Source organism: Lissotriton vulgaris, chromosome 4_1, assembly GCF_964263255.1.
Source record: "Lissotriton vulgaris chromosome 4_1, aLisVul1.2, whole genome shotgun sequence".
Lineage (NCBI taxonomy): Eukaryota > Metazoa > Chordata > Amphibia > Caudata > Salamandridae > Lissotriton > Lissotriton vulgaris.
Genome location: NC_141691.1, coordinates 1,290,050,847 through 1,290,069,803, shown reverse-complemented (window position 1 = coordinate 1,290,069,803; position 18,957 = coordinate 1,290,050,847). Strand labels below are relative to the sequence as shown.

Sequence of the window (18,957 nt, the reverse complement as noted above, 5' to 3'; positions counted from 1 at the left end):
TGTCTAACTGTTTGTGTATTTTTGGGAGGCCATACATCGCTGGAATGACTGGATGGTTATTTAAAAGGAATTTATATTCATTGTCACTTATGTGGCCTTCCTCTCTCCCTTTGTTTAACAGTTCAGAAACTTCTAGTTTTAACGTATTTAAATCTGTCAGTCTGGCTTTTTTGTAATGTTCCTCTACACTGAGAAGATCTCTGATGTTCTTTTCATAGTGAGTTGTGTTAAAAACAATCACTCCTCCCCCTTTGTCTGCCGGTTTGATAGTGAGCTCCTCACATTTCTGCAAGTTTGTGAGAGCTGCTCTTTGTTCTTGTGTTAAATTATTATTGCATTTATTTTTGGCTGTTTTATCATATAAGGATTTAATCTCCATTTCTACCATGTGTTCAAAAACCTCTACCTTTTTATCCAATTGGTTAAGGCTAGGAAAAAATGTTGACTTAGGTTTGAGTCCTGTTACACTCTCTGGGGGAATGTAGTCTCGGTTTTCAAAGAATTGGTTAAGTCTGACCTTTCTAAAGAAATTTTTAAGTCACTTTCTAGGTTAAAAAGAGGATAGAGGGTGGTTGGGGCGAAGCTAAACCCTTTCTGGAGAACTTCCTCCTCTATATCTGATAGGACCCTACTTGAGAGATTAATTATGGGGAATTCTTTTATCTCCAGTATTGCTTGTTCCTGGTGGTAATATATTCTTTTGTATTGCTCTGAGGTGGATGGCTGAGGGGAACATCCTGGCGGTTGTAACCTCTGAAGTTTCTTTGGCCCCGATATGGGCGTCTCCCTAAAAAAGGTTCCCTTTCGAAATTGCGGCCAGATCTATTCTCCTGTGCTCTCTCGGGTTCTTCCTCACTGCCTGATCCTGAGGTTTCTGAGAATGTAATTCTCCTATTTTCTCCTCCTCTAGAGTATATGGGTCTTTGCTGATAAGGTCTATCACTCCGGGGTTCGTTTTTATTTGAGAAATAATCCTTGTTTGTATAGGGATAAACTGCTTCTAGTGAGTACTTCTCTACGTCTTTTTTAAATTTTCTAAGTTTTTTGTTTGTTAAGTACTCTCTATATCCGTCTACATCATGTTTTATTTATTCTAATTTCTTTTTGGCGTCTTCAAGTGCTGATGACTGTAGCACTTGTGGTTCCATTTTATCTATTTCCTTGCTCTCTATTTCTTTTATTTCCTGTGCTGTTTCTATAATCAGTATGAGCCAATCTCTACTGCATCGATTGGCTATCATAGTCCAAGTCTCAATGAACTTGGGATGTTCCACAAAGAGACCTGGCTCATTCCTTACTTGCAATCCAATCGGAATAACTCCTTCTTTTAGGTAGTCTATCAGGAATTCAGCGTGAAGTTCTGTTCTGATTAATTTCTTTTTTGAATTCAGAATCTTCACTAATTGCTCATGGCTACTGTTGTTGAGACTTATTACTGCCACCCTTAGGATTGAGGTTCATAAGTCTATTGTATTGGTCTTCAGAAAACCCGAAGGTTTTGAGTTTATCCATAGTAAACAGCAGTTGTAAGTGAACAACTCACTAGAACTCTATATTCTAGGTGAAGTGAGACTGACGCCTCTCCAACCAACTGGTTGTGCAAATGTATTATGAGTAGAGAGAGGAACCCCTTGAAGTATAAGATGTTAACCAGCTTAATGCCAGGCCAGTTACTCCCGCACTCCGAAGGCGGCCCAGTAGGACCGTATGGTCCACCGTGTCGAACGCGGCAGACATGTCGAGCAGCACTAAAAATGCTGACTTACCCCTGTCGACACGCGTTCGTAGATCATCCAACACGGTGACCAAGGCGGTCTCAGTGCCATGGGCCGGCCTAAAGCCAAATTGGGCTACATCCAGACAAGAGTTGGTTTCCAGGAAGTTGGATAATGCTCTTGTGACCTATTATCTATGATTTTTATCGCGAATGGTAAAAGCGAAATGGGCCTATAATTGGCCGGGCATAGGGGGTCCAGAGAAGCCTTTTTTTAGCAAAGGTGTTACTATTGCCAACTTCCAACTGTCTGGGACGGACGCTGTAGCCAACGACTGACAGCAGATGGTGTGGAGCGGGGGAAACAGCTCGGCTTGGAATGACTTCCAGATCTTATGTGGCATTGGATCAAGTGGTGAACCTGAGGAGACGCCATTGGCCAGAACGCAAAATTCCTCCAAGGAGGGGATAGGAAAACAGGACACCTGAGGAGGCTCTTCCCTGCCGTTGTCTCGCTCAGAGCCCAGATGATGGGGGAGTTCTGAGGGGCAAGGCAATGTTGACACGTAGAGTGTGAGAGGGCAAGGGAGCCTGTTCTAATCCTTAAACAGCTGGGTTTTGAGTTTTTTTCTGAAGGACATTAAGTTGGGTTCCCCACATAGGTGGAGGGGTAGGGAGTTCCAGAGTTAGGTTGGTCGAAGCCCCCCAATTTATAAATGAATAACCAAACAGACAATCAATGCGCTAAGAGTGAGTGGTTGTAGAACAAACACTCATTTGCACTCTTTTTATTATTTCAGATCCTTGTTTCTGAATAAATAATTACATTGAAGTACACTGGGTTAAGACACACTTGCGACCCAATGAAATAATTAATATTTGAGCTAAGCAAATGCTTTCTTGAGTTGGAGCTCTGTCTGAGGGTTTCGGAATAAGAAGAACAAAAGATTTACACGGATAGAACGGACTTTCCCTTCAATGTGATTGGATAATACCGTGCTTTGGAACAACTATTTCGGTACGACCTGTTGCACGTTTCATTTATTCATTTATATGCATTTTATTTAAATTTTGCATATTGTATGTTTTTGCTTTGGGTCGGTCCCATACAGCTAGTATAATTGAAGATATTTGTTTGCGACCACATGCTTATGGGACCAAGTTGTTTTTGACACGCATGTTTTGAGTATCTAGTTGGGCATATTTATCATTAATCTCAATAATAGGCCCTGAATCAAGATACATCTCACTATCTGCTGTTATTAAGATCGCTTCCAGTCAAAATGCAGTGATGAGAGATGGTGAATTATAAGGTTAAATCTGGAGATTCTTTTTGATAAAGTACACATGGAATTTCGTTCATTTTCGGTCTCACGGGCTAGAAGTAACAAAATACTAATGATAAAAATGACAAAAACTTTTTTTACTGTAGTGGTTCTGAATTGTGGTCTTTAAGAGGGACGCAAATGAGTCTGGTTAAATATAAAATGAGTTTTATTGAAATGTCTAAATAAGAAAAGGATACAAAATTAGTTTGGCTAGTATCAATATCACTGAATATTAGCTGTTTAGCATTTGTACTTTTTTAATATGGAAATCAGGTACCTCTTTTTGTATATATCATAAAACACTAAGGCTTTTTTATATGTCTTATTTGTGTTGACACTGTCAATGTCTACATTTCTTGTGTTGTCTTGTATAGCACCATCATTGTCTTTTTATATGTTTTTTAAACTTTCAGCCCTGAAGAAGTTCTGTTTTCAGAACGAAACGGGTTGGCTGGTTTTTTTCCAAAAAGGAACATTAAACAACCATTGAAAATGTATACCAAGACTCAGCGTCTGTATGTGAAGACACTATGAGAATTATATAGTTTTCCACTTGGATTGGATTGATTTACAAAGCGGTGTTCTTCCAAATTGGACAAAAATTGACACTTTACCCCAGGTTTGGGTGATGCTTTTAAGACAGAGAGCATTTGGAAATAGCACGCAAAAGGGTTAAGATTAATGTGACTGGTGAACACAGGATTGGTGCCTTTCTTTTCATTGACAGGTCCACTGTCCAAAGCGTTGTTGTATAAATGTGTGATTAATAGTGGCGCCTGATTTCCAGAAGGCTCGATGTGCGATGCATAGGGCCTTGAATGCGATTATGTCCCTAAGGGGGAGCCAATGTAGCTTCCAGAGTTCTCTTTTGACTGAGGTGTGATGCGGTATCTGGAGAAGGGTGCGTGCTGCACAGTTCTGGATAACCTGCAGCTTCTTTAAAGTGGACTGTGGGGTCCCTAGGTAGAGGGCATTTCTAAAATCCAAACGCGACAGGATTAAGCCTTGGATCATGATTCATCTGGCATTGAGGGGTAGGAGGAGGGTAATTTTTCGGATGAATCCGAGTAGACCAAAGCAGGTAGCTGATAATTTTGCTGCTTGGTGATTGACATTTAGGGACTTGTCCAGCCAGACGCCAAGGCTTTTGATTGTGTCCTTTGGCGCCGGAGGGGGTCCAAGGCATGTAGGCCAGAGGTGGTGGATGTTGGGTTTGGGGCAGTAACCTAGTAGCATTGGCTCGGTTTGGTCTCCGTTTAGTTTGAGACAGGAAGATGTCATCCAGGAGGTCACTGCCTCGAGGCAGTCCCTAAGATGACTGGGAGGGGTGCGAGACTGACTCAGGGCCACCACTAGCTCAGTATGGTCTGCGTAGGTGATTATTTTTAGCTCGAAGGGGCGGACGATATCAGCAAGGGGGCTCATGTACACATTGAAAAAAGTAGGGCTTAGGGAAGAGCCCTGCGGCATTCCACAATCGAGAGGTTTGCTGACTGAGGCAGTGTCACCTTCGAAGCCTTGGAAGGATCGCCCCTTTAGGAAGGATTCGAACCATGAGATTGTTATTGATGAGACTCCTAGGTTGGTGAGTCGTTGCAGTAGTATGCTGTGGTTTACAGTGTCGAAGGCGGCACTTAGGTCTAGCACGATGATGGCTGCCGTGCCTCCCTGATCCGTGATCTTCCTTGCCTCTTCTATTACATTAATAAGGGCAGTCTCAGTTCTGTGCATGGGTTGAAAACCCGTTTGGGTGGGGTCAAGCAGCTGATGGGTCTCTAGAAACTCCGTCAGGATCTTGTTGACGTGTTTCTCCAAGATCTTGCTGAGCCAGGGCAGCAGGGATATAGGTCGATAGGTTCCCTGGAATATTGGGATATAGGTTGGGTTTCTTGAGGAGCGCTCTAACCATGGCCAGTTTCCAAGGGAGCGGGACAATTCCGGTGGCTAGTGAGGAGTTGAGTAATTCTAAGATAGTGGGATGGATGTGCATAGTGACTGCCAGCAGAGAACGTGGTGGTGCTGGTTCGTTGGGAGATCCGGATTTTACAAGGTGCATTATGGATTGTAGTGAGGGTAGGTCAAGTAGGGGAAGGTTGACGAGTGGCACTGGAATGGAATGTGTGGTTGTGTTTCAGAAGGAGTGATTAGTGGAGTTGGGGCTTGGGTGTGGGGGGAAGGAGGTGTAAATGCTTTGTATTTTATTATGGAAGAATTCTGCCAGGTCGTTACAGCGGGCTTGGGGATTGAGGGGGGTTTGAGGTTTTTCTGGCGGTTTGAGAAGGGATTTTGCGATTTTATAGATTTACTTGGGTTTGGATGCAGCTGCATTGATCTTGCTCTCGTAAAAAGCTGCTTGCGCTGTTCTAATTTCCTTTTTGTACGTTTTTATCGCGGCTCTGTACGCCATTTTCCTGGGGAGGGAGTAGTCTAGGCGCCAGTATCGCTCTAGTTTTTTACATTGGCGTTTCTTTCCTCGTACGTCCTGGGAGTACCAGGGGGTGCTCTTAGTGGTGTGCTTTGGTTTCGTTACAGTAATGAGAGGAACGGAGTCTAGGGAGTTTGAGATCCACTTGTTTAAGTTCTCATTGGCTGCGGGGGGATCCGCATTGTAGGGTGGTTTGAGGGAGTCTAAAGATTATGTCCATTCTGCTAGGGGAAGTTTGGACCAGTTGTGTTCCTGGCATCTGGCAATGCTTTAAAAACCTTTACATTATATTTAAATGGGAGGGCCATAGGGTAAACCTGGTCACTAGTTACATCCCGCCCGGGCTTCAAACCCAATCTTTTCAGGATTGAGGAAAGTTGCTTCTCTCCCTTCCGGAAGGGCAGCTCTTTGTGGGGGGCGATTTTAACGCTGTGGTCTCAGGGCACTGCGATAGACATCCTTCAAGGGACATACCCCCGGTCATATGTGGTTAGCTGACTTCATTGAGATATTTGGTTTTACCGACCTATGGCGTCTCAAACACCCCAACGACAGACAGTACACCTTTTCAGGTCCTCATCGATCATTCTCCTGCTTAAATTACATATTCAGCCTTTACAGCACGGCACCACCATTCAAGAAGCCACACACTTGGCGCGGGGTATTTCGGACCACTAACCTTTGCTGGTCCATCTTACTATCGGAGACAAACTGGAGGGAAGTATAGCGCCGATCAATGCCTAGTATCTCCTTAATACAAACACACGTAATGCTCTTTCACTGGCGATTGACCATTATTTTGAGGATTATGATGGTACGGTGGACTCCTCTGTGGTGTTATGGGAGGTCTTTAAAACGGTACTTAGAGGGGAGGCCCTCTCGGCGATTGCGGGCCGTCGCAAGGAGCGGGAGGTGCAGATGATTAAACTGGAGGGAGATGTGCGGGACGTGGAAGCGGCGGTGCTTGCCCGGGGAGATCCGGAGATAACCCACCGGATGCAACTCAAAAGGGCTGAGTATAAGGCGCTGGCCACTGATGCCGCCAAAAACGTTATTAGAGATAGAGAGGGTAGGATTTACAACCAGGGAGACAAGGCAGGCAAGCGCATAGCATGGTTGGATAAAAAGCAACAGTTGCAGAAAGTAGTGGCGGAACTCCGGACCGAGCCGGAAGCAGTCATTACTGAACCTCGTGAGGTTGTCAAGGAGTTTTAGAGGCACTACCGAAAGGTCTACAGCAGAGGGTCTGACCGGCCTGAGGAGGACTCTGTTGACTTGCTGGCAGACATCCTTTTGCCTACCCTCACAGAGGCAGAGCGGGAAACCAAGGAGGCTCCACTCTCGGCTGCAGAGCTAGGTCAGGCTATCTGCGACCTTCGTTTAGGAAAAGCCATGGGACCCAAGGGGCTGCCCATTGAACTTTATAAGCTCAAGTCGGAGGGCCTCAGCCCATATCTAAAGCGGATTTTTGAGGAAAGCAAGGAGCAGGGAAAGCTGCAGAGAGACCAACGTATAGCCACCATTGTGGGCATCCGGAAGAATGGCAAACTCAGGGACTCATGTGCCTCTTATAGGCCTCTCTCTTTGCTGATTGCGGAGCCCAAGATCCTGGCTAAGGTTCTGGCCAATAGTCTCAAGCTAGTCCTGCCGTCACTGGTACATCCGGACCAGTTGGGCTTTATGCCAAATCGCAATACGGCACTCAATCTCCGCCATCTACACGGCGTGAAGGGGCGCTGCCATACCATTAAAGAGGAGGCAGTTGTGGTATCGCTTGATGCCGCTATGGCATTTAATACCCTGGAATGGCCATATATGATGACGGTCCTTCGGAAATTGGGCTTCGGTCCCAAATTCATAGGGTGGGTGAGTCTCCTCTGGCCCAGGTCACTGTGAACAACAACGTTTCCGAGGTCTTTACTTTAGAGAGAGGGACGCGTCAGGGGTGTCCCCTTTCGCCTCTGCTTTTTGCCCTGTTCCTGGAACCACTAGTTGCCTGGATCAGACAAGACCTTTCCCTAAAGGGGCTCCGATGGGCAGACGGGTGGAAGGACAGGATATCGCTTTACACAGACGATATCCTTCTATACCCCGCGAGCCCTCGCAAGTCACTCATGGTGGCCATGGACATTTTTACTAGTTTCAGAAGGAACTCGGGATACAGTATAAACTGGGGCAAGTCCGTAATGTATGTCCTCCACAGCAACCCTCCGGCGGTTCCCCGTAACTGCCCGATTAAGATCGCCACAGAGGGGTTTAAATACTTCGGGATTTTTGTCTCCAAAGACGCGGCCACCCGGTATGAGAGAAATCTCCTACCACCTCTGCAACGGTTCAAGAGGGGCTCGGCCTCCTGGTGGAAGCTCCCGCTGTCCCTGCTAGGTAGGGCGTCACTCTTTAAAATGATGGCACTGCCGAGATTTTTATACGCCCTGCAGAATTACCCAGACCTGGTGTCGCAGTCATATTTTGCATCTCTCGAAACTGTGCTTAGAGAGCTACTGTGGGCCGGGGCGCCTCGTATCTCCCTCCAGAAGCTTACATTAGGCTGGTTTGACTGAGGCATAGTGCTCCCGGACAATCGTAAATACTATTGGGCTGCGCACCTCTCGGCCATCAATCAGGGCACGTACTGCGAGGGTAATGGCCCGGGGTATGGAATGACCGGGTGGCTTTTACCGGGGGGGAATTTTGAGGCGGCACTGTATTCTAGGCCTGGCAGGTACCCGCTTACCGGGCCCACCAAACACTCAGTACAAATCTGGCACATAGTGCAACGGAAATTGGGCTGGGCTGACACGGACTATGGCTACCACGTTATGGGCTTCGGAAAGACTAGGTACCCTGAGCCGCACCAAAGGCTTTCGTAACTGGGACTTAATCGGAATCTCGCACATAAAAGACCTATGGGGTTCAGGTGGTGTTGTGTCCTTCGCCTCACTCCAACATACATATGAGCTTGCACACACAGATCATTACCGTTACCTGCAGGTCCGACACTCCTTCCAATCCAACATTCCCCCAGGGACTCTTCCCCCAGCCTCATTCCCCCTGGAGGACAGATTACTAGATGGCCACCTCCCTGAACATGCCATCTCCCTTACATATAAAAAAATTATTAACAACTCCCCAGATGTATTGCAATCCCTTAAAAGAAAGTGGGAGTCCGAGGGGCTGGAGATAGACAAGGAAGAGTGGAAAAGTGCGCTAGCGTCCCTTAAGGAAGTGGCCATATCATCCAGACTTTGCTTGATTCAGCTTAAAATTCTACATCGAGTCTACATTTCAGGGACAAGATTGCAACTGATGGGCCGCAGCGCAGACAGGCTTTGCCGGAGGGGATATGGAGAGATAGGGACATTCTTCCACATTATATGGGAGTGCCCATTGCTCCAGGTTTATTGGCAACGGATACACCATTGCATGAGGGAGGTGTGGGACGTGGAGCTACGGGTTGAGGCAAAGAGTTGTCTACTGAATATATGGGAGCCCACTGATTTGTCACCCCGTGGGAGGAATTGGGCAACACTGAGCTTCGCAATCACAAAGAGGAACATTGACAGGTTGTGGGGGCCCGCGGGGCCCCCTAAACTTGGTCCCTGAAAAACGGACAAGGGCTGGTGCATGCTCCTAGAGAAGACAGTTTATGTAGCATGGGGATGCCCACAGAAATGGGTCGATAGCTGGTCCAAATGGAATGAGTATAGGGGTCACATTTGCGAACCCCCCCCAAACTACCCGGGTTGACGAACCACTCACATTGTTGAATATATAATGACGAACTGTAATGAGTAATGTCAAAGGTACACAACCCCTTTCCTTTGCTTTGACTTTCCTAAGGTACAATTGTATGTCTTTCACTGTATGATTGTGATACTCATCACGGTTTTCTGTAAAGTTAATAAAAAAAATTATTTAAAAAAAAAACCTTTATATTGGTTTTAACTCCAGAGATTGGAAATGAGGAGCTATTTTTTGATATTTTGTTGTTAGACGAGATACAGAATTTAAGAATCATTTCCCAGAAAACGGCCACATCTCCCCATTGAAGATGGTGCACGTTAGACCTCTTTTGTTACGTCACATGTTGCGGATGGTACTGGCAATTTACCCCACATACAAAGACGCAGTCCAATTACATTTCATAGAGCACTTCCACCCATAGTATCACAATTTCCTGAATCTACTACATTATAGGGAAAATGAAACTACAATCCCTATAAAGCGATTATAAAAACAAGCATGGTCTGCTTTCTCTTTCGTCCGTCATAAAAGGTTTATCTTCTTTATGGGGCCATGTGTTTGAAACACATGGCCCCATAAAGATAACAAACCTTTTGCAGCAGAAGGAAGTCAGGCGAGCCCGTCCAAGTGAGCCGTCTGACAAAGAGAAAAGTATACGTCATCAAAACCTCTTTCCCAATGGCTGGCCACCGTTTAGCATAAATGGTGACACCAGCCAATGGGAAAGAGGGGCAGGCTTAAAGCCCGTTACTGAAAGCTCCTCAATATAATTAAAATGTTGCCAGGGAAACTGCGCAGCCCACACAGGCGAAACCTAAAAAGAAAAACTGACATTTGACCTCTTTCCTTGAACTGACAGCAAATGTGTCAAAATAAAAACAAGATTTAATGGCATCTTTATTGCTCATTCACTTTTTGAATGAACAGAACACCTGTTTCTTTTCCAGCTTAAGTTCATTTGCCAGAGGGACTAGTAGGTGCTTAAAATAGCTCGACCTGTTAAAATGTGCCTTACAATTGCAAGTGGGCAAGTAGATTTGGTGAGGCCTGGAGTGGATGTGTCAGTGGTATAAGGGTAACTGGGTATGTGAAAGGGAGTATAGATGAGTGATGGCGTATATGAATGACGGTATGAGCAAGTGATTGAATGAATGCAAGAGTGGCGTTATGGGTGAGTGTGTGTACTTGTGTCAGTGATTGTATAGGCGAGTGACTACATGTTCGTATCTGTGTGAGTGAGTACTGCTTAGTATCTGTCTGAGTGAGTATATGGGTGAGTAAGTGGCTGACTCGGTATGCGAGTGGCTGTATGAGTGGATATGTCAGAGGCTATATTAGTGAGTGAGTGGGTTTATGAGTGGCTGTATGGGTCAGTAAGTGGATGTGTGTGTAGATCGATGAATCAGTGGGTGGGTGTGGAATTACTGGCATGGATCTGTGAATGGGTGTATGAAAGGTTCTGTGGGAGCGGGTGCGTCTGTGATTCTACGGATATCATCAGTGACGTCATCAGTGCCACTGACGTGGAAGTACTGGCATGGATCTGTGAATGGTTGAGTAAGTGTATGAAAGGTTCTATGGGGTGGGAGTGGGTGCGTCTGTGATTCTACAGATATCATCAGTGACGTCATCAGTGCCACTGACCATGTCATGAGTGATATCATTTATGAGGTCATAAGAAGTGCATTGCAGGGGCTTGAGTTATAGTTTGCTTAGCAAACTATAACTGCTGAAATTCACTGGTTTTGTATGAGTGAAACCTGACCCTTATTATAACTTCTCTGTAGGAGGGGGCGTGGCTACGAGTCGAACATGGCAGACGTGTAGCGATCGAGCTCAGTCGATAGCCCAACACACTAGCTGAATATCCTGTTACCCTGAGGTCCCATCCACCCGACTCAAGCCCCTGAACACGCCGTGGGTGTGAGAGACCTAGCGACGGCAATAACCTACCCTGTGGCGCCAGCTGGGACCGTGTGAGATCGCCGGGGCTGCTGCGGCCTGCATCACTGGGCGAAGCTGCGACCTAAATTTTGAGCGCGGTCCGGGCCGGCTGAGGACGACTGGCGGGGGGAATACACCCGCGCATGGTCCCTGAGAGCCTGCAAGTGGTGCGGAGGACAGGGCTGACACAGAGACGGGTGCCGGGCGGGCCAAACAGCGCCCTGGAGTGCACTACAACCGCCTTGGACAAGAAGCTTGGGTTTGCGCCCGGACAGCGGCGCGATATTGGTATCGCCATACCAACCGGATCGTAAGGTGGCAGTGAAGAGGCCTCGAGGCAAGTGCGCCAAGACACAACCCACAGTGTGCAACATAGCAATTGCGCGATTGCCAAACCAGCACCGGCAAAGACGACTGCACGCAGCAAGGCACAACCTGCAAGGTGAGACACACGGATACAGGCTACATACGGAGCTGCCGCACCGGAGGCTGCCGGCTGTGCAGCTCAAAAAAACGGCAGTCCCTGTCAGAACTCGATGCCCCCCCCCCCCCAACCCCCCGAGAGTGCGGTAAGCAGTAACTGCCTGTACCACTGAGAACTGCCTGTACCGGAGATACCCCTTCGGGGGTCGATTCAGGCGCTATATAAGAAACATAATAATAATAATAATAACCCTGCCGCGACTGCGTGAGGGGAGATAAAAACTGCGCCACTACATACGAGCGTGGGCCCTGCAGCACCGGTAAGATCCTCCGGCCTCACTTTAAATCTCACTACCAGCAGCCCCATCTCTATCGGACGGGCTGATAAAGGAACTGCCTACACGGAATAGGAGGGGGGCCGAAGATACGTGGGGCCTGCTGAAGCGACGGGGGGCTGTCGAAGCCAGTCTACCGCCACCCTGCAGACGAGATCCATGGGAAAGCACAGGGTCAAGGCCCAAGACCAGGGCATGAACGCGGACATGCAGTCTACTGGCTCGGACGATCCACTTGCCTCCCCCAACGTGGATATTATACTGCCGACGGGAAAGGGAACACAAGATGCCAAGCTGGACCTTATACTGAATGAAATAAGAGCAACGAGAGAAGCACTAGAACTACGGATGGACAACATGGCCACTGGCCTGTCGCTGGTTAGGGCAGACCACAACAAACTGGCTGAGAAGGTCTCGGAACAGAAGATTGCACTGGATGATCTGATACCGCTGCAAACGGACCACTCCACGAAGATAGAAGGCATGGAAAAACAGATTAAATTACTGTGGGACAAGATGGATGATGCGGAAGGGCGGGCCCACCGCAACAACGTACGAATCTTGGGAATTTCGGAGCGCAGTGAGGGGAAAAATCCCACGCAGTTCGTAGAAGACTGGCTCAAGACGGTTGTTGGCCCGCAAGACCTAACCCCGCTGTATAGTGTAGAACGTGCGCACAGAATGCCTGCGAGACCGCCGAAGCCAGGGGCACCACCACGTCCATTGACAGCACGACTCCTTCACTATAAGGACCGCGACTCAGTCCTATGTGTGGCGAGAGAGAAGGCGCCGCTAAGGTACGAAGACAAAACTATATCTGTGTATCCGGACTTCACCCCGGCGGTGCAACGAGCCAGGTCTACCTTCTTAGGAGTGAAACGTAAACTACGAGACAGGGATTTGAAATATGCCCTGCTATTCCTTGCTCGCCTTAAAATACTGTACGACAATAAATCGCACTTCTTTGACACTCCTGAGGAAGCGGAGGAATGGATGGAGGTGACACTAACGCCGCCGACCACACAAGATCCGTTTGCAGATAACCGGAGTGACAGACCATCAAATCAGACGGACCATCAACATCCTCAACCCAACACTGGAAAAGAGCACTCGGCACGTTCAACAGTGAGTGGAAAGTCGACTAGGGGCAGCTCTGTGAAACATACAACCGTGGTCCAACTGACGGAAGAGGCACTGGCCGCACACGATGCAGGAGGCGCAGCTGGCTCGGTCAGCACTTCGGGTACACATACTGAGGTATCCGGCTCTGCAGACAGCTTGCAGCTTTTTCCCAAAATCCCAGCACAAATGGCAGAGGAACTTTGACTGCGCCCTTGGCGGACTCCAGGTGGTAACGTATGAACATCACACACGGGCACGTGAAGGGGTGGGTGGAAACAGGGGCACACTAGCTAAGGGCTCGCTGTAACACCACCGACAGGTACAAGACAGGTGTACGTGGACTACACCCCCCACCGTATAGACATGTTCTGGTTTGACATTTGCCCACGTTAGGCAACTTGGTTTGGACCTCAGGTCTTTTTGCTTGGGGACCTTCATGTTAGGGAGTTACACGTTCACATGGCACTCGACTCCTCACATATGGTACATATGGCATATCTGCCCAGAAGTCTGATGGACTCACGCATCATGAACGGACATGGAGCCCCTTAATACCTACAAACTGTGCACCTGGAATGTGCGGGGAATGGGGTGTGTTCATAAGAGACACAGAATACTGGCACAACTCAACCGGAGAGGTGTCATGTTGGCCTGCCTCCAAGAGACCCATTTGAACAATGCGGAGAGCATGAAGCTGCTAAAGAAATGGAAGGGACAACTTTTCGCTACCTCTTACTCTGTATTCTCAAGGGGGGCAGCTATTTGGCTCCGGAAATCAGTACCCTTTAAGGCAGTGGAACAGAGGATAGATAAGGAGGGTAGATCTGTATTTGTGGTTGGTCTGCTGGATGGCTTCCCTGTTGTGCTTGGAAGTGTGTATGCGCCAAACTCAGGCTAGTCAGACTTTTTGGCCAGCGTAAGTGGGATACTGGCTGACTGGGCAGAATACAAATGGATTATAGGCAGGGACTTCAACGCGGTGTTGAATACCTCACTTGACAGATCGCACCCACCCTTACACGCCACCGAGAGCAGAAGACAGGCAGATGCGCTGGCTCAGTGGGCGGAGGGTTGGGATCTGGCGGACACATGGCGCAGCAAACACTTACTCAACAGGGAATACACTTTTTACTCCCCGCCACACAAATTATCCACTAGAATAGACCAGGTTTTCTGCTCCAAACCCTTATTGGAGGCAATACTCACGGCAGAACATATGGGTAAGACACTTTCCGACCACAACCCAGTGGAAATAACACTTCAATGGGGCAGGGTCCCAACACCGATACCAATGTGGCGTTTAAATGCGGAACTGCTAGAAGATACTGTCTTTAAGACATCGCTGGCAGATACCATTGTCAATTACTTTACCATGAACACAGACACTGCTAGTTCCAGGCAAGTGGATGGGACGCATTTAAGGTGTTATTAAAGGGGAAGCAATGGCCGCTCGAGTGGGCAGGAGACGTGAGGTGATAGACAACATTAAAGAAGTTGAGGGTCGACTAGCAATTCTGGAAAGTGAGGCTGCGGGTATGAACTTGCCCTTCACACCACTACAGGAGGCACACATACGTCATGCTGAGCTACTAGAGGAACTAGGATTACTGGACTATAGGGAATACACCTGCAGGCAACATACACAAGCTGACAGATCAGGACCCCTACTAGCCCGCATTATACGTGATGCCCCGACACACCTGCCCATCTTGGAGGTTATAGACCAGGGGGGCTTAACGGCCACGGCTCAGATATATGTTAACACTGCTTTTAGGGACTACTATGCCACGTTATACGGCCAACACCAACAACTCTCACATACGGCATTTGAGGAATTTATGGGGGACCTAGACCTGCCCTAGCTTGTGGACAGACAACGAGACGATCTGAAACGCCATATCACGGTTGCAGAAATCCGACAGGCCATCCATGCTCTCCCGAGGAACAAAGCCCCTGGGACGGACGGCCTCCCAGCAGAGTTTTACGAGACATATCGACCTGCTTGCCTCGAGCCTGCAGGTTATTTATCAAGAGGCACTGCAAACTCAATTATTACCGCAGTCGTCCCTTCAGGCTCTGATAGTTTCCCTCTTGAAACCAGGCAGAAACTGAATGCAACTGGCTAACTACAGGCCTTTATCTTACTAAACACTGATTATAAAATACTGAGCAAGATACTGGCGACGAGACTAGCCCAATACATCCCACAACTAATACACCCCGACCAGTGTGGGTTCGTGCCCGGCAGGAGCACGGCTATGAACCTACGGAGTGTGCCCCAACTCATGCTGTGCGACCGAGCAGAAGACGGAACAGAGGGCTGTGTCTACTTGGACCTGAAACAGGTTTTCGACTCCCTCAGATGGGATTTTATGTCTGCGACATTTGCTAAATTCGGGATACCGCCCGAATGTTGCCTGGGTCAGATTACTGTACACCCACCCAACGGCACGGGTACATACGACCAGGTGCATATTGGTGACCTTGAACGTTGCAAGAGGTACCAGACAGGGCTGCCCGCTGTCCCCGCTCTTATTTATTTTAGCACTTGAACCATTGCTCTGTAAACTCCGGACATTGGCACCTCACAGGGGCATAACGAGAGGCGGGGCAGTACATGTGGTGTCCGCATATGCCGATGATATCATTCTGTACCTGCGGGATCTGAGAGGTGACTTAGACCCCATACCCAAGATATTTGAAGAATTCCGCTCGTTGTCGGGCCTCACCATCAGTGAGCCTAAGTCATACGGATACTGTTTCAACGCCGCTGGTGCGTCCACCCCATTGCCCTTTGCACCCCATAACTTTCAAATGGCGGAAACGACTCTCCGTTACCTGGGAATACAGGTATATAGAGGAGCCGGGGACATGATAGACGGCAACCTGGGTAGATCACTGTTGGCACTGAAGTCACAGGTACACTTCTGGACAACACTACCACTATCTGTAGCGGGAAGAGTGGCTATCTCCAAGATGGTTGTACTCCCCCGCCTACTTTACTACTTCACTAGCCTACCATTTCTGATCCCAGCTGCATTGTTTCGAGCGCTGGACACGGCCATAACGGAACTCATCTGGGGCTCGGGACGGAGGCGTGTAAGTCTTGCCAAGCTACAGCTCACCTCGGAGGCTGGTGGTATGGGAGTACTGGACTTCCGAGCATACAACTTTGTCTGCCAACTACAATGGCTTGCCTACTGGCTGGTGGGTCGGAATCTGCATGAAATTGGCATGTCGGAGGAGGACTGGTCAAGGGGGAAAATCCATACACTGCTCTTGCCTCGTTCGGAGCTTCCAATGGCGTCATCCCCACTACTCCCACTAGCAATAAACTATTGGAGGAAAGCAGTGAAATACACAACACCGACGACCTCATATGCCCCTACAATCCCACTACTAGGTATCCCACTGGGGACGGGACTTATCAAACCATACACTCACGGTGTGGCACGACGCCGGAGTAACACAAACTGGGGACCTGTTTGCAGATGGTCACACGATGTCCTTTGAGGACATCCGAACCACACATCATATCCCGGGAGGATCGTTTCTCCTGCATGCCGGTGTACGACAGTACATAATGAGGACATGGACGCAGAATGGGGACGAACCACCTACAAACCCACTGCTAACAATGCAGTACCTTATGGGAACGGGCAGCCATCTAACTAAATGGGATTGCAACTGGTATTAGAACAGGGAAAGCAACAGTGCTACTACCTCTAAGAACGAAATGGGAGGATGACAATGGTAGACCGCTTCGGGATAAGGAGTGGGAACGCATCCCTAAATTTCCAAAGAAAGTGGCTAGGAACCCGAAGTTCAAGTTCAAACAACTGATGGTTCTACATAGAGCGTATCTTACACCTCACCGCATACACGCTATGTTTGCTGACACTTGCCCCTGTTGCAGAGCGGATGACGCAAGGCTGCTGCATATGCTATGGGACTGCCCAAAATTAGGCTACTACTGGAACACAATACATGAGGCGCTCACTGGTGCAGCTACCTCCAAGCTGACAGATACCATAGAATATGCCACACTAGGACTAGGGCCAGTGGAGCGCAAGAGAAGTGTGGTGGCCCGTTTCACTGATATGGCCTTATTACTTGCAAAACGCACAATAACAATGCGGCGGAAATCGGCCAAACCACCTGACCCAGAGCTATGCTGGGGTAAGGCAGAGGGTGAGGCACTACAACGCGAAGAACGCAAGGGGCTCAGGAAAACACCGATTTTCTTAGATTGGTATGCTATTCTGGGGTCATTCGAAGCGGGAGGGACCAGCGGGTCTGACCACTCATCAACTGCCGGTTGAGGTGAGGATTGTATAACTGACGCTACCCCTTAACACCATGGCGAATTACGATTCTAGGTGCAGCACCCGGAAACCCTATACAATTATTGTTTATATGGCCCTGTACGACTGTGATAGAGTCTGACAAAGATATAGACTGCAATGGGCGAAGCCAAGTACCGAGAACTTGGAACGCAATAGCTTACGAGTGCCGGGGACGGGAGGGATGGGATGTGGGATGTTTTTTCTAGGGTGTTGTTTACATGAAAATGAAAATAAAATTGAAAATGTCTAATACTTTATCATGACACTGTAAATATATGAACATATCACTGTACGGATTTCTTGAATGTAAAGTGTCGAATACCAATGTACTTTTTATACTGGTAATAAACAGATTTTCAAAAAAATAACTTCTCTGTAAAGTTTTTGTATGCCATTTACTAACCATAAAGTCCTTGTAAACTTTGCTTTTACTGAATTTCTAAGGTTTTTTAAATGCTAATACTATAACATCCCTGTAACCTTTGGTTTTCACAGTGAATTTCAGGTTTTTTTTTTAACCAGTAGTGGAGTTTGCAGCGTGGTGGAGAAAGGGGGCGGGCTTCCAACCAGCTCCCAGCAATCCTGCTGTCTGGGACATACTGGAGGTAGCAGAAGGGGTTCCTGGGGCCCAAGGACCCTCTGCAGCCAAGAGGACTTCATCCTTCAACTAGTAGTCCACCAGAATGTGCGTTTGCAGAGTGGTGGAGAAAGGGGGATTGGCCTCCGAAGACCTTTCCACAATCCCACTGTGTGGGACTGTAGGTAACAGGAGGTCTGGTTAGCTTCCCAAGGACTCTCAGCAGTCAAGGGGACTTCATCCCCAACCAACAGTGTGCCAGGAGCCACGTTTGCAGCGTGGTGAAGAAAGGGGGCAGGCCTCCAGCAACTTGGCTTTAAAAAAAAAAATTAAAAAACATTCTGGGAGGGTGGCCGCTTACCTCTTCCCCCCCCCCACCCCCCCCCCTTCCCTGGGCCAATATTGGCCCCAGGGACCCCATCCCCCAACCTCTGTCTGTCCTGGTCCCACTGAGAGAACCCACTTTCTAGTGTTGGGGATCGCGGGGTGAGCCTCAAGGCCCCGCGGTCCCTGCTGGCTCACCACCTCCTGCGGGAGCCGGCATTCCTTTAACAGAGAGAGCTGCTAACATGCAGCTCCCTCAGTGTCACACCAATTGTCCTCTGCTTTGAGCAAGCAAGTGCAAAACGCTTCGCTTTTTCAAAATGGAGCACAGTTTGCCACGGCTTAGCAGGAGCAGTAAAGTTCCCACCAAGCCAAAGCAAACAGCTATCTCCTGGGGTTGGGCCCCCCGGGATATAGCAGGAGCCGGCCCGGAGGAGGGGTCCCCATGGCCATCTAGGGGTCCAGGAGGTGGCCCTGCGGCCCCCCTCTATTTCAGGGCACAGCCCTGGGGAGGTGGTGGTCCCCAGGGCTGCGGTGACTGCACAGTGCTTCATGTTTTCGGCATTTGAATATATTGTATATACCCTTTGAATGTACAACAATATACATTTGAGAATGTGAATACATTTGATGTATTCTATTTTTTTTATAAAAATTGGGTCAAGAGATTTATGT

The 18,957-nt window shown here is 48.2% G+C and overlaps 1 protein-coding gene across 1 annotated transcript in view; it reads right to left on the bottom strand.

Moving 5' to 3' along the window:
* Window positions 1-18,957, bottom strand: part of CTDP1 (CTD phosphatase 1) — a 936,891-nt gene that overhangs the window by 880,035 nt on the left and 37,899 nt on the right. The gene's annotated exons all lie outside the window — the stretch shown is intronic.